The 12,610-nt window shown below is 39.1% G+C and overlaps 1 protein-coding gene across 1 annotated transcript in view; it reads left to right on the forward strand.

The window, feature by feature from the left end:
- Window positions 1-12,610, forward strand: part of CNTNAP2 (contactin associated protein 2) — a 2,930,334-nt gene that overhangs the window by 107,065 nt on the left and 2,810,659 nt on the right. The gene's annotated exons all lie outside the window — the stretch shown is intronic.

Raw genomic sequence — 12,610 nt, forward strand, 5'->3', positions numbered from 1 at the left:
TAATCATTGTTTTCCTTAAAATACCCTCTGACTATGTTGATTTCCATTGCACTATGTCTGAACTGTAATATGCTATAGGATATGAAGATTTAGTTGTTCCTGAAGGGCTCAAAACTCCCTATGCCACAAAATAAGATATTGGAATATATAGGACATATAGTTAGGTGTGAGACTCTGTTATAAATGTTGCATTTTGGTCCGGAAGTAGAGATGTTGTGAATTGGTTAGAAGGACCTGGTAAAGCAACCATATCAATATTCTATGGCTGCCAGGCAGTAGACCAGGGAAACCACCTCCTCTTTTATTTTCCCTCCAGGTGTGACATCAGATAAGCATCACACTGTAATAATGCATTGCATTAAGGCCCCGTCACACATAGCAATCTCGCTAGCGAGATCGCTGCTGAGTCACAACTTTTGTAACACAACAGCGATCTCACCAGCGAGATCGCTGTGTGTGACAGTTATCAGCGACCGGCCCCCCTGCCGGTATCGCTGATCGCTGCAAGAAACCTCTGGACATTTTTTTGGTGGCTGATCTCCCGCTGGCCAGCACGCATAGCTGCATGTGACAGGTGGGATACCAGCGATCAGCTGTACTAGGATGTAAAAAATAATAAAAAAAATAAAAAATATTGTTATTCTCACCTTCTGACGTCCCGCGCAGCATTCCCGCCTCTCTCCACGCTCCCGTCCCAGTAATCCTTTGCAAGAATGACCACGAGACTGCGATCCCGCGAGAATGGATGTCATCGCAGTTATTCTCGCAAAGGATTACTGGGATCGGAGCGTGGAGAGAGGCAGGAATGCTGCGTGGGACGTCGGAAGGTGAGAATAACAATATTTTTTATTTTAATTCTATTTTTTACATGGATCCATGGCATCAGCGCTAACGAACACAGCAATGCCGCGCGCTCGGCATCGCTGTGCTAATCGCTGGTGAAACTATCTGTTTGACAGCTCACCAGCGATCACATAGCGACTTACCAGCAATCCTGACACGTTGATATCATTGTCGGGATCGCTGGTAAGTCGCTATGTGTGACTCCAGCTTTAGTCTGGCTAATCAAATGAGGATCCCTGAGTTCCTGTCGGGTGAAAGGTGGTTCTTTGGGCTCCCGTCCAGCCGCTACAAATTACACATGTGACCACTAACTAAGTCCGGCATATTGACTCACACCAATTTCTATTTCTTTCTAAATCAACTAGTACATTAATCCAAAATAGAAAAAACATTTACAAAGAAATGCACTATGTTAGTAGTATAGCATTCCACATACCACAGCCATATTCATTCACTTTGACTGCGCAATGCACTATGCAAATATCACTGCTGTCTTTGTTAACTAGTTCATTAATCAAAAATAGAAAGAACCATTTAAACATGATGTCATTGCTAAAATAATGGCTGTTGTGATCCTTTAGTATTGTCACATGAGGTCTATTCCATTTGCATAGCATTGAAATGACCATTGAAATTCACTTTGAGTAGGGTTCTATGGAAATAGCACTATGGTCTTTATGTTGCTGGTTTTAACATGTAATTTATACTTTTTAGGCCTTGTTCACATCTGAATGTCAAAAAGAGTGTTCTATTGATATGCAGTTGTCCTGCATTAGTCAGCATACCTTTTTATGCCCTTTTTAAATGATTTGATTTCATCTAAGCTTTCCATTGCATAGGGATCCTACAAAAATAAATTATAGTGAGCGGTATGAAAAAAGAAACAGCTCTTTCATAAGTCAACTTCATACCAATAAATAAGGTGATATATTCTTTTCAATGGGAGTCCGTCAGCATATATGATTCTCCTAAGTAGTTTTTATGGCCATAAAGCATAATAAAAATATATATATATTTTATTCATTAATTTCCCATAATTTATCTCATGTGTCCTCTAATCAACATCAACCCTTCAAAATCTATCCCTGACACTGCTGTATGGCTCCCACTTAATCCTATGTCCCTTTGACACAAGATCAGAATATCAGAATAGAGAGAAGTTGCCTGCCTATAACTTAAATAATGATCATTATAAAGGACACCTATTAACAAATTGTTGACATTTGCACATTAAATAGAGCTCATTTACTTAATAGAAGTGCAACTGTATGTGACTGTCATGCATTTATTTAATTTAATTTAGTTACAGTTAATGTATAATTATGTGCCACTTGATAGCAGATATTGAATCCTTTTTTTAACTCATTAGTCGTTGGCCCTAGTTGAGGACCATCTGAAGGGGCTTTAAATAAAAATAACAATGTCAACAACAGCTCTGTATTAGAGTTGGTGGAGACTGAGACCAGTCTGGAAATCTTTATGCCAAGCCCTGGGACCTGGATCCTACATGACTTCATTTTCGAACCACACATAGATGAGGTATTTGTGACTAGTGATGAGAGACCTTAAAAGAGAATACACACTTATGGGTCACATCTTCACAGCAATCAGAAGCTGAGAGTGTTTGAGACCCACCTTAGAAGTCTCTTGTAAAAGGACATCATATATTTTCACCCCAAATAATCCAACAATATATGATTGCATGGAGATGTAGGTAAGAACTATTTTGATATAGAACATTCACTATTTTTAATAAGAAGCAAAAGAAAGCTGTGACGAATTCATATGTGAAATAAAAGTAGAAATAATAAAATCTTTTGAAATTTAAATTTGGCAATTTTGGCGAATTGCTTCAAAAAATTTGGTTTGTTCTTTTGGTGCTGTATCTAATCCCTTTAAATTTCTAACACATACACCCTTAATATTGATAAAGTGACCTCACCATAGAAATGGATGGTAACCCAATTGTAACCAACACCTATTTTATTAACATACAGCTCTGGCAAAAATTAAGAGACCACTTTCAAATGTTCAGTTTGTCTGATTTTTCTCTTTATAGGTATATTTTTGAGTAAAATGTAAATTGTTCTTTTAGTCTACAAACTTCTGACAACATGTCTCAAATTTCCAAACAATAAATGTTATTTTTTTTTTCTGAAAAGGAGAAATGGTCAAAGTTAAAAAAACAATGCTTTCAGACCTCAAATAATGCAAAATAAACAAGTTCATAATCATTTAGAAACAACAATACTAATGTTTTAACTCAGGAAGAGTTCTGAAATCAATATTTTGTGGAATAACCATGATTTTTAAAAACAGTTTTCATGCGTCTTGGCATACTTTCCACCAGTCTTTCACACTGATTCTGCCACAAGAATGTAAGCAATTTCTTCTTTGTTTGATGGCTTGTGACTATCCATCTTCCTTTTGATTACTTTCCAGAGGTTTTCAATGGGGTTCAGGTCTGGAGAATGGGCTGCCCATGTCAGGGTTTTGATGTGGTGGTCTCTAAACTTTTGCCAGAGCTCTAGTGCATTGACAGGTTCTTCATCTTTTATTTTAAATTTCAAAATGATCCTATATAATAATAATCTTTATTTTTATATAGCGCTAACATATTCCGCAGCGCTTTACAGTTTGCACACATTTTCATCACTGTCCCCGATGGGGCTCACAATCTAAATTCCCTATCAGTATGTCTTTAGAGTGTGGGAGGAAACCGGAGTGTTCGGAGGAAACCCACGCAAACACCAGGAGAACATACAAACTCCTTGCAGATGTTGGCCTTGGTGGACAGCCACCGTGCTGCCCGTTAATCTTGTGTGATTGGGCAGACCACTCTGCAGAGATACCACACTCAAATTGACAATGTCACTGTTAGATGTAACATCATCATGCTTTGACTTAGATGAGTGATGTGCCATACATTCTAGAGGCATAGGATGATATCACTATTGACTGGATTGCTGATTCTAGTGGTGCAAGTGATTTCCACATTAATAAGCAATAGTATTTTTTTCTTTAACACTACCTCTTCCATTGCCACTTTTTCTTCTTCTACCATACATTTTGTACAATATTTTAATAGACTTTTCACAATCATTTCAAACCCTAATTATGCAACACTTACCAAAATGGACTCAATAAAAAATGCAAGATAAGTGGGTGCATATAGAGAAAGTAAAATGTGGCAGCAGGCTACAGTTTAGATGTGGCGTGTGTAGTTGTCAAATTGGACTAGTAAAAAAGTATGCAAAAACAGACATTTCACAGTTGTATTTTTACTTTTTTAAACTATTTTGTATTTTTAGAATAAAATCCAATCCCTATCCCCAAAAAATGATATGATAAGAAATGCTCGCTAAGAACATGTCCGAAAATTTTACTTGTAAAGCAGATGTGCAAAAAAAAGTTGTTTGTGATACGTACACTTTGTGCGGTAAACAGTGTCAGTTAAAAGTCTGGAGTTTCAGTAATTTTCTTTGCTTGTAAAGAAACAATTATTTCACACTACGCAAAAACAATTCAACAAGAAATGCAAAAAAATACTAAAATCCCTTGTGACAAGGAAGTACTCTATCTGATACTGATATCAGACTTTTTTTCTATAAAAATATTGTGATGTTGGGATGTCTATGCCATTGCCCCTAGTCTGCTGTAATGCCTATGCAATAGTTCTGTGTCTGTTGTGATGCCTATGCCACCGCCCCTTGTCTGCTTGATGCATAAGCCATTGCCCCTTGTCTGCTGTGAGGCTTATGCCACAACCCCATGTCTGTTGTGATGCCTATGCCATAGTTCAGTATCTGCTGTGATGCCTATGCCACTGCCCCTTGTCTGCTGTGATGCCTATGCCTCAGCCCCTTGTTTGTTGTGATGCCTATGCCATAGCTCTGTGTCTGCTGTGATGTATACTGCAGATCTGAGGCTACTTCAATTCTATAAAAGTAACATGAGCAGTGATGAAGTTCCCACTGTGATGAAACCTGCAGTGTAATATATATCTATGTTCAGTGCCACTTACTGCTGCAAGTTTTTTACAAAACTTATCATTGCAAAGATGTGATTAAGCTCCAGACCGATGCAAGTCTGGAAAAGCAGCTACGAGTAGCAACATCATCCATACCACCTAACATCACAGCGGTACAAAAGAGAAGTAGCTCCAGCCGTCACATTAGGTTGAGTTATTTCAATGTTTGTTCAAATGTAACAGGATAATTTTTAAGTTGATCATTTTGTACGGCCCCTGATGGAAGGTATAGTTATCCAAATGGCCCTTTGCAGAAAAAAGGTTCCCCATCTATGATCTGTAGTGAAGATATCTGAAATAATCTCTTTGTCGCACTTGTTTTACTGGAAAGTGAGAACATTTACAAAATGAGCATTTTACACAATTTAATATATACCCTAGAGACTGCAAAATAGGCATTGAAAGTCATGAGATACTAATGCATGTATAAAAAGCCAGTTACATATCATTATAATTACATTTTCTAACACTACTGGTGTTTTATTCAACTTAGTATTAAATTATCATACATTTAGTAAGCTATGTGACCCACATTAACAATTATATTAAGAACTGGTTTAATTACAGCAGAGAATATGGAATAGAGATGGGAGGAAGATTATGACAATGTACTGTAAATGTAATAGTAAGTCTTATAGAATTCTAAACAGTATATATTTTATTTTATATATGTAGTTGGATTGAATAATCCCTTAACATGTTTGCTCTGCATTTCTAGCTATTTCAATAATAGGAACTAGTAGGTCTGCGGTCTTCTGAACTTGTACAGAAAACCTCAGTATATCACTTGTTTTCTTTCTTCTGCATCTTCATAAAACTCTATTTTTATAGTAACTTGTGTTTTCTTTAGTGAAACTAACATCACTCTGACCTCTGTAATCTTTTTGCTGTTTCCCAATAACTATCAGAACCTAAAGACTAGAGTAGATAGAAGAATGGGAGGCAGTGGTAAACTTTGGAATAACACCTTTCCGACGTTGAGCGTAAATTTATACCAATGTCAGACTCCCTCCCTTTGATGTGGGCTCCGGCAGTGAACATATCTTTGAACAGCTGATATGTGCCCGGAATAGCTGCAGGTGGAATCGCGATATACCCGAGGCTATTAACCCATTAAATGCCGCTGTCAAATGCTGACAGTGTCATTTAACTCGCACTTCTGGCCGGAAATCTGCCCACCAGTGACCCATGTCATGTTATCGTAGATCACCAGTGAGTTGGCATGAAAAACAGAGGTTTCCTAGAGACCTCTATGGTTGTCACTGCTGGTTTGCTGTGAACACCACCCGGTAATCGGCGCTCTTAGCAAGTGAATAATTCTACTACATAGAGGTGATCTGATCATCGCCTGTATATAGCAGAACCGATCGGGTTATGACAGCTTCTAGTCTACCATGGAGACTATTGAAGCATGCCAAAAGTAAAAAAAAAGTTTTTTAAAAATATAAAAAATAAAAAAATATAAAAGTTCAAATCACCCCCTTTCACTCCATTCAAAATAAGACAATAAAAAAAATCAAACAGACACATATTTGGTATCGCCAGGTTAAGTATCGCCCAATCTATCAATAAAAAAAGGATTAACCTGATCGCTAAATGACATAGCAAGAAAATAGTCAAAACGCTAGAATTACTTTTATTGGTCGCCACGACATTGCATTAAAAAGTATTAACGGGCGATCAAATGAGCGTATCTGCACCAAAATAGTATCACTAAAAACTTCAGCTTGGCATGCAAAAAATAAGCCCTCACTGAACCTGAGATCGTGAAAAATAGAGACGCTACGGGTATCAGAAAATGGCACAATTTTTTTTTATCAAAGTTTGAAATTTTTTCACCACTTAACCCCTTTCTGACATCAGACGTACTATCCCGTCCATGGGACACGGGCCCCTATGCCCATGGACGGGATAGTACATCTACCGCGATCAGCGGCGCCCACGTGGTGAGCGCCGCTGATCGCGGCCGGGTGTCAGCTTATTATCACAACTGACACCCGGCACGTTAACCCCTTGCACACCGCGATCAAACACGATCGCGGTGTACCAGGAGTTAAAGGGAAGCATCGGCAGGGAGGGGGCTCCCTCCGTGCTTCCCTGAGCCCCCCACGGCAGCGCAATGTGCAGCGCTGCTGCGGGGGGCTCCTTTCCTGCAGGCCCCCGAATCCAAGATGGCGACGAGGGCCTTCGGGGGCCTGCAGGAAGCTGGCTTCCTCAGTGCCTGCAAAGCGCAGGCAAGAGGAAGTCTTCTTCAATGCCTGTGACAGATTGCTGATCTGTCACAGTGATCTGTGATGTGACACATCAGCGATCTGTCACAGGACAGTGATGTCCCACGTGGGACTATGTAATAAAGTAAAAAAAATAAAAAAAAGTGTAAAAATAATTTAAAAAAAATCGCTAAATAAATTAGTAAAAAAAAAAAAAATATTCCCCAATAAATTCATTTTTTGAAAATAATAAAAAAAAACAATAAAAGTACACATATTAGGTATCGCTGCGTCCGTAACGACCCGCCCTATAAATCTGTCCCATTAGTTAACCACTTTAGCGAACCCCTTAAAAAATAAAAATAAAAAACGAAGCAAAAAATAATGATTTACTATCATACCGCCAAACAAAAAGTGTAATAACGCGCGATCAAAAAGACGCATATGAATATCCATGTTACCGCTGAAGATGTCATCTTGTCCCGCAAAAAACAAGCCACCACACAGCATCATCAGCGAAAAAATAAAAAAGTTATAGCTCGCAGAATAAAGCGATGCAAAAATAATTATTTTTTATATAAAATAGTTTTCATTGCATAAAACCGACAAAACATAAAAAAATGACCTAAATGAGATATCACTGTAACCGTACTGACCCGAAGAATAAAACCGCTTTATCAGTTTTACCACACACAGAACGGTGTAAACGCACTCCCCCAAAAGAAATTCATGAAACGCTGGTTTTTGTTCATTCTGCGTCACAAAAATCGGAATAAAAAGCGATCAAAAAATGTCACGTGCCCGAAAATGGTACCGATAAAAACGTCAACTCGTCCCGCAAAAAATAAGACCTCACATGACTCGGTGGGTCAAAATACAGAAAAATTATAGCTCTCAATATGTGGTGATGCAAAAACTATTTTTACAATAAAAAGCGTCTTTTAGCGTGCGACAGCTGCCAAACATAAAAACCGCCATAAATGGTAAATCAAACCCCCCGTTATAACCCCCTTAGTTAGTGAAAAATAATAAAATTAAAAAAAATGTGTTTATTTCCATTTTTCCATTAGGGTTAGGGCTAGGGTTAGGGTTAGGGCTAGGGTTAGGGCTTGGGCTAGGGTTAGGGTTAGGGCTGAGATTAGGGTTAGGGGTGTGTTGGGGTTCGGGTTGGAGTTGGAATTGAGGGTTTCCACTGTTTGGGCACATCAGGGGCTCTCCAAATGCAACATTGTGTCGGATCTCAATTCCAGCCAATTCTGAGTTGAAAAAGTCATATGGTGCTCCTTCCCTTCCAAGCTCTGCCATGCGCCCAAACAGTGTTTTACCCCCACATGTAGGGTATCAGCCTACTCAGGACAAATTGCAAAACAATTTTTGGGGTCCAATTTCTCCTGTTACCCTAAGGAAATTAAAAAATTGGTGGCAAAAATATCATTTTTGTGGAAAAAAATGATTTTTTTATTTTCACGTCCGAGCGTTATAAACTTCTCTGAAGCACTTGGGGGTTCAAAGTGCTCACCACACATCTAGATAAGTTCCATGGGGGGTCTAGTGTCCAAAATGGGGTCACTTGTGGGGAGTTTCAATAGTTTAGGTACATCAGGGGCTCTCCAAACGCACATGACACCCGCAGACCATTCCATCAAAGTCTGCATTCCAAAACGTCGCTGCTTCCCTTCCGAGCCCCGACGTGTGTCCATACAGTAGTTTTCTCCCACATATGGGGTGTCAGCGTACTCATGACAAATTGGACAACAACTTTTGGGGTCCAATTTCTCCTGTTACCCTTGGGAAAATGAAAAAATTGGGGACTAATTGATCATGTTTGTGGAAAAAATACGATTTTTTTATTTTCATGCCCGAGAATTATAAACTTCTGTGAAGCCCTTGGGGGTTCAAAGTGCTCACCTCACATCTAGATAAGTTCCTTAGGGCGTCTAGTTTTCAAAATGTGGTCATTTGTGGGGGGTTTCCACTGTTTAGGTACATTAGGGGCTCTTCAAAGGCAACATGACACCCGCAGACCATTCCATCAATGTCTGCATTCCAAAACGTCACTACTTCCCTTCCGAGCCCTGATGTGTGTCCATACAGTAGTTTTCTCCCACATATGGGGTGTCAGCGTACAGAGGACAAATTGGACAACAAATTTTGGGGTTCAATTTCTCCTGTTACCCTTGGGAAAATAAAAAAATTGGGGACTAATTGATCATGTTTGTGGAAAAAATACAATTTTTTTATTTTCATGCCCTGGCATTATAAACTTCTGTGAAGCACTGGGGGGTTCAAAGTGCTCACCACACATCTAGATAAGTTCCTTGGGGGGTCTAGTTTATAAAATGGTGTCATTTGTGGGGGGTTTCCACTGTTTAGGTACATCAGAGGTTTTCCAATCGCGACATGGTGTCCGATCTCAATTCCAGCCAAAAACGTCAAATGGCGCTGCTTCCCTTCCGAGCTCTGCCATGCGCCCAAATAGTGGTTTACCCCCACATGTGGGGTATCAGCGTACTCAGGACAAATTGCACAATAACTTTTAGGGTGCTGTTACCCTTGGAAAAATAAGAATTGAGGGTGAAAAGATCATTTTTGTGGAAAAAATGATTTTTTAATTGTACGGCTTTATGTTATAAACTTCTGTGAAGCCCTTGGGGGTTCAAAGTTCTCACCACACATCTAGATAAGTTCCTTAGGGGGTATAGTTTCTAAAATGGTGTCATTTGTGGGGGGTTTCCACTGTTTAGGTACATCAGGGGTTTTCCAATCGCGACATGGTGTCCGATCAGAATTCCAGCCAAAAACGTCAAATGGAGCTGCTTCCCTTCCGAGCTCTGCCATGCGCCCAAATAGTGGTTTACCCCCACATGTGGGGTATCAGCGTACTCAGGACAAATTGCACAATAACTTTTAGGGTGCTGTTACCCTTGGAAAAATAAGAATTGAGGGTGAAAAGATCATTTTTGTGGAAAAAATATGATTTTTTAATTGTACGGCTTTATGTTATAAACTTCTGTGAAGCCCCTGGGGGTTCAAAGTTCTCACCACACATCAAGATAAGTTCCTTAGGGGGTCTAGTTTCCAAAATGGTGTCATTTGTGGGGGGTTGCCACTGTTTTGGTACATCAGGGGTTTTCCAATCGCGACATGATGTCCGATCTCAATTCCAGCCAAAAACGTCAAATGGCGCTGCTTCCCTTCCGAGCTCTGCCATGCGCCCAAATAGTGGTTTACCCCCACATGTATGCATACTCAGGACAAATTGCTCAATAACTTTTAGGGTCCTGTTACCCTTGGGAAAATAAAAATTGGGGTGAAAAGATCATTTTTGTGGAAAAAATATGATTTTTTAATTGTACCGCTGTACGTTATAAACTTCTGTAAAGCCCTTGTGGGTTCAAAGTTCTCACCACATATCTAGATAAGTTCCTTGGGGGGTCTAGTTTCCAAAATGGGGTCACTTGTAGGGGGTTTCCACTGTTTAGGTACATCAGGGACTCTCCAAATGTGACATGGCATCCGATCTGAATTCCAGCCAATTTTGCATTGAAAAAGTCAAACGGCGCTCCTTCCATCTGAGCTCTGCCATGCGCCGAAACAGTCATTCCCCCCCACAAATCAGGTATCAGCGTACTCAGGACAAATTGCACAATAACTTTTGCAGTCCAATTTCTCCTGTTACCCTTGGTAAAATAAAAAAAATTGAACCTGAAGTATTTTTTTTGTGAAAAAAAGTTAGATGTTCATTTTTTTTTAAATATTCAAAAAAATTCCTGTCACGCACCTAAAGGGTTAATAAACTTCTTGAATGTGGTTTTGAGCACCTTAAGGGGTGCAGTTTTTAGAATGGTGTCACTTTTGGGTATTTTCTATCATATAGACCCCTCAAAGTGGCTTCAAATGTGATGTGGTCCTAAAAATAAAATGGTGTTGTAAAAATAAGAAATCGCTGGTCAACTTTTAACCCTTATAACTTGCTAACAAAAAAAAATTTGGTTCCAAAATTGTGCTGATGTAAAGTAAACATGTGGGAAATGTTAGTTATCAAGTTTTTTGTGTGCCGTATCTCTGTGATTTAAGGGCATAAAAATTCAAATTTGGAAAATTGCGAAATTTTCAAAATTTTTGCCAAATTTCCGTTTTTTTCACAAATAAACGCAAGTTATATGATTGAAATTTTACCACTATCATGAAGTACAATATGTCACGAGAAAACATTGTCAGAATCACCGGGATCCATGGAAGCGTTCCAGAGTTATGACCTCATAAAGGTACAGTGGTCAGAATTGTAAAAATTGGCCCGGTCATGAACGTGCAAACCACCCTTGGGGTGAAGGGGTTAAATAAAAAGAACCTAGAAATGTTTGATGCCTATGAACTTGTAATGACCTGTAGAATCATAATGGCAGGTCAATTTTAGCATTTAGTGAACCTAGTAAAAAAAAAATCAAATAAAAAACAAGTGTGGGATTGCACTTTTTTGCAATTTCACTGCACTTGGAATTTTTTTCCCGCTTTTTAGTGCATGAAATGGTAAAACTAATGGTGTCGTTCAAAAGTACAACTTGTTCCACAAAAAAAGCCTATACATGGTCATATTTTTAACGACAAATAAAAATCTATGGCTCTGGGAGCAAGGGGAGCAAAAAACGAAAAATGCAATGCCGAAAATACCTCCGGTCATGAAGCGGTTAAGGGGATCAACTAACAATTTTCATGTGAGAAACAGAAAGACCTAGAATTTGCTTCTCCCCATAAACAATTTGCATAAACTTTGGGACTAGAGATGAGCAGATCTTTTAAACTTCAATTTTGGCATTTTTGAAAAATTTCCCCCAAAAATGTGATTTGTGGCAAATAAATTTGTACTAACCTCAATATTGTAAGCTTGAAATTGCTTGAAAAATGCACATGGGGAGAGGAGAGAAATATCATTAGAGCTTACACTTTACAGGCAAGAGAGAGAGGACCCTTCTGACCATAAGAGTTTACACTACAGGAGACAGGGATGACTCTGATTACCAAAAAAGCTTATGCTTTACACTCCAGAAAAGAGAGTGGACCATGCTAATCATAAAAGCTGACCCTCTACTAGAGAAAAAGTGCGCCAGAGGACCTTGTTTGCCATAATAGCTTATACTCTACAGACGAGACTTACCCAATGACTCTAGAGATGGAAAATTACTCTGCTGTACAATCTGTCTTCGACTTGGAACCACTGATCTGTGATGGCTCATGTACTGACCACCACTCTACAAGATATGATAATCCATAAAATGTCAGAGCTGCAGAGCATTATGTGGAAGCCCATACAGCAATGCAAAATTATATCAGTCCATTCCCTGATGTTTCAGCCATGTGGGAAATGGTACTCTGCATTTTTTTTGCAAACTGCAAATTGAATCTCAAAATGTTTGAATTTGCATGAAGCCATAAACTTCAGGAAATTCATCCTCCGCTGATTGATACTCTCATCTCTACTTGGGATTATTCTTCTCCACCAGCGAAAAGTGGATGGGATTACCAAGCG

The sequence above is a fragment of the Dendrobates tinctorius genome, unplaced genomic scaffold (genome assembly GCF_039654945.1).
Source record: "Dendrobates tinctorius isolate UK_male_01 unplaced genomic scaffold, ASM3965494v1 ptg000162l, whole genome shotgun sequence".
In the NCBI taxonomy this organism is placed as follows: Eukaryota; Metazoa; Chordata; class Amphibia; order Anura; family Dendrobatidae; genus Dendrobates; species Dendrobates tinctorius.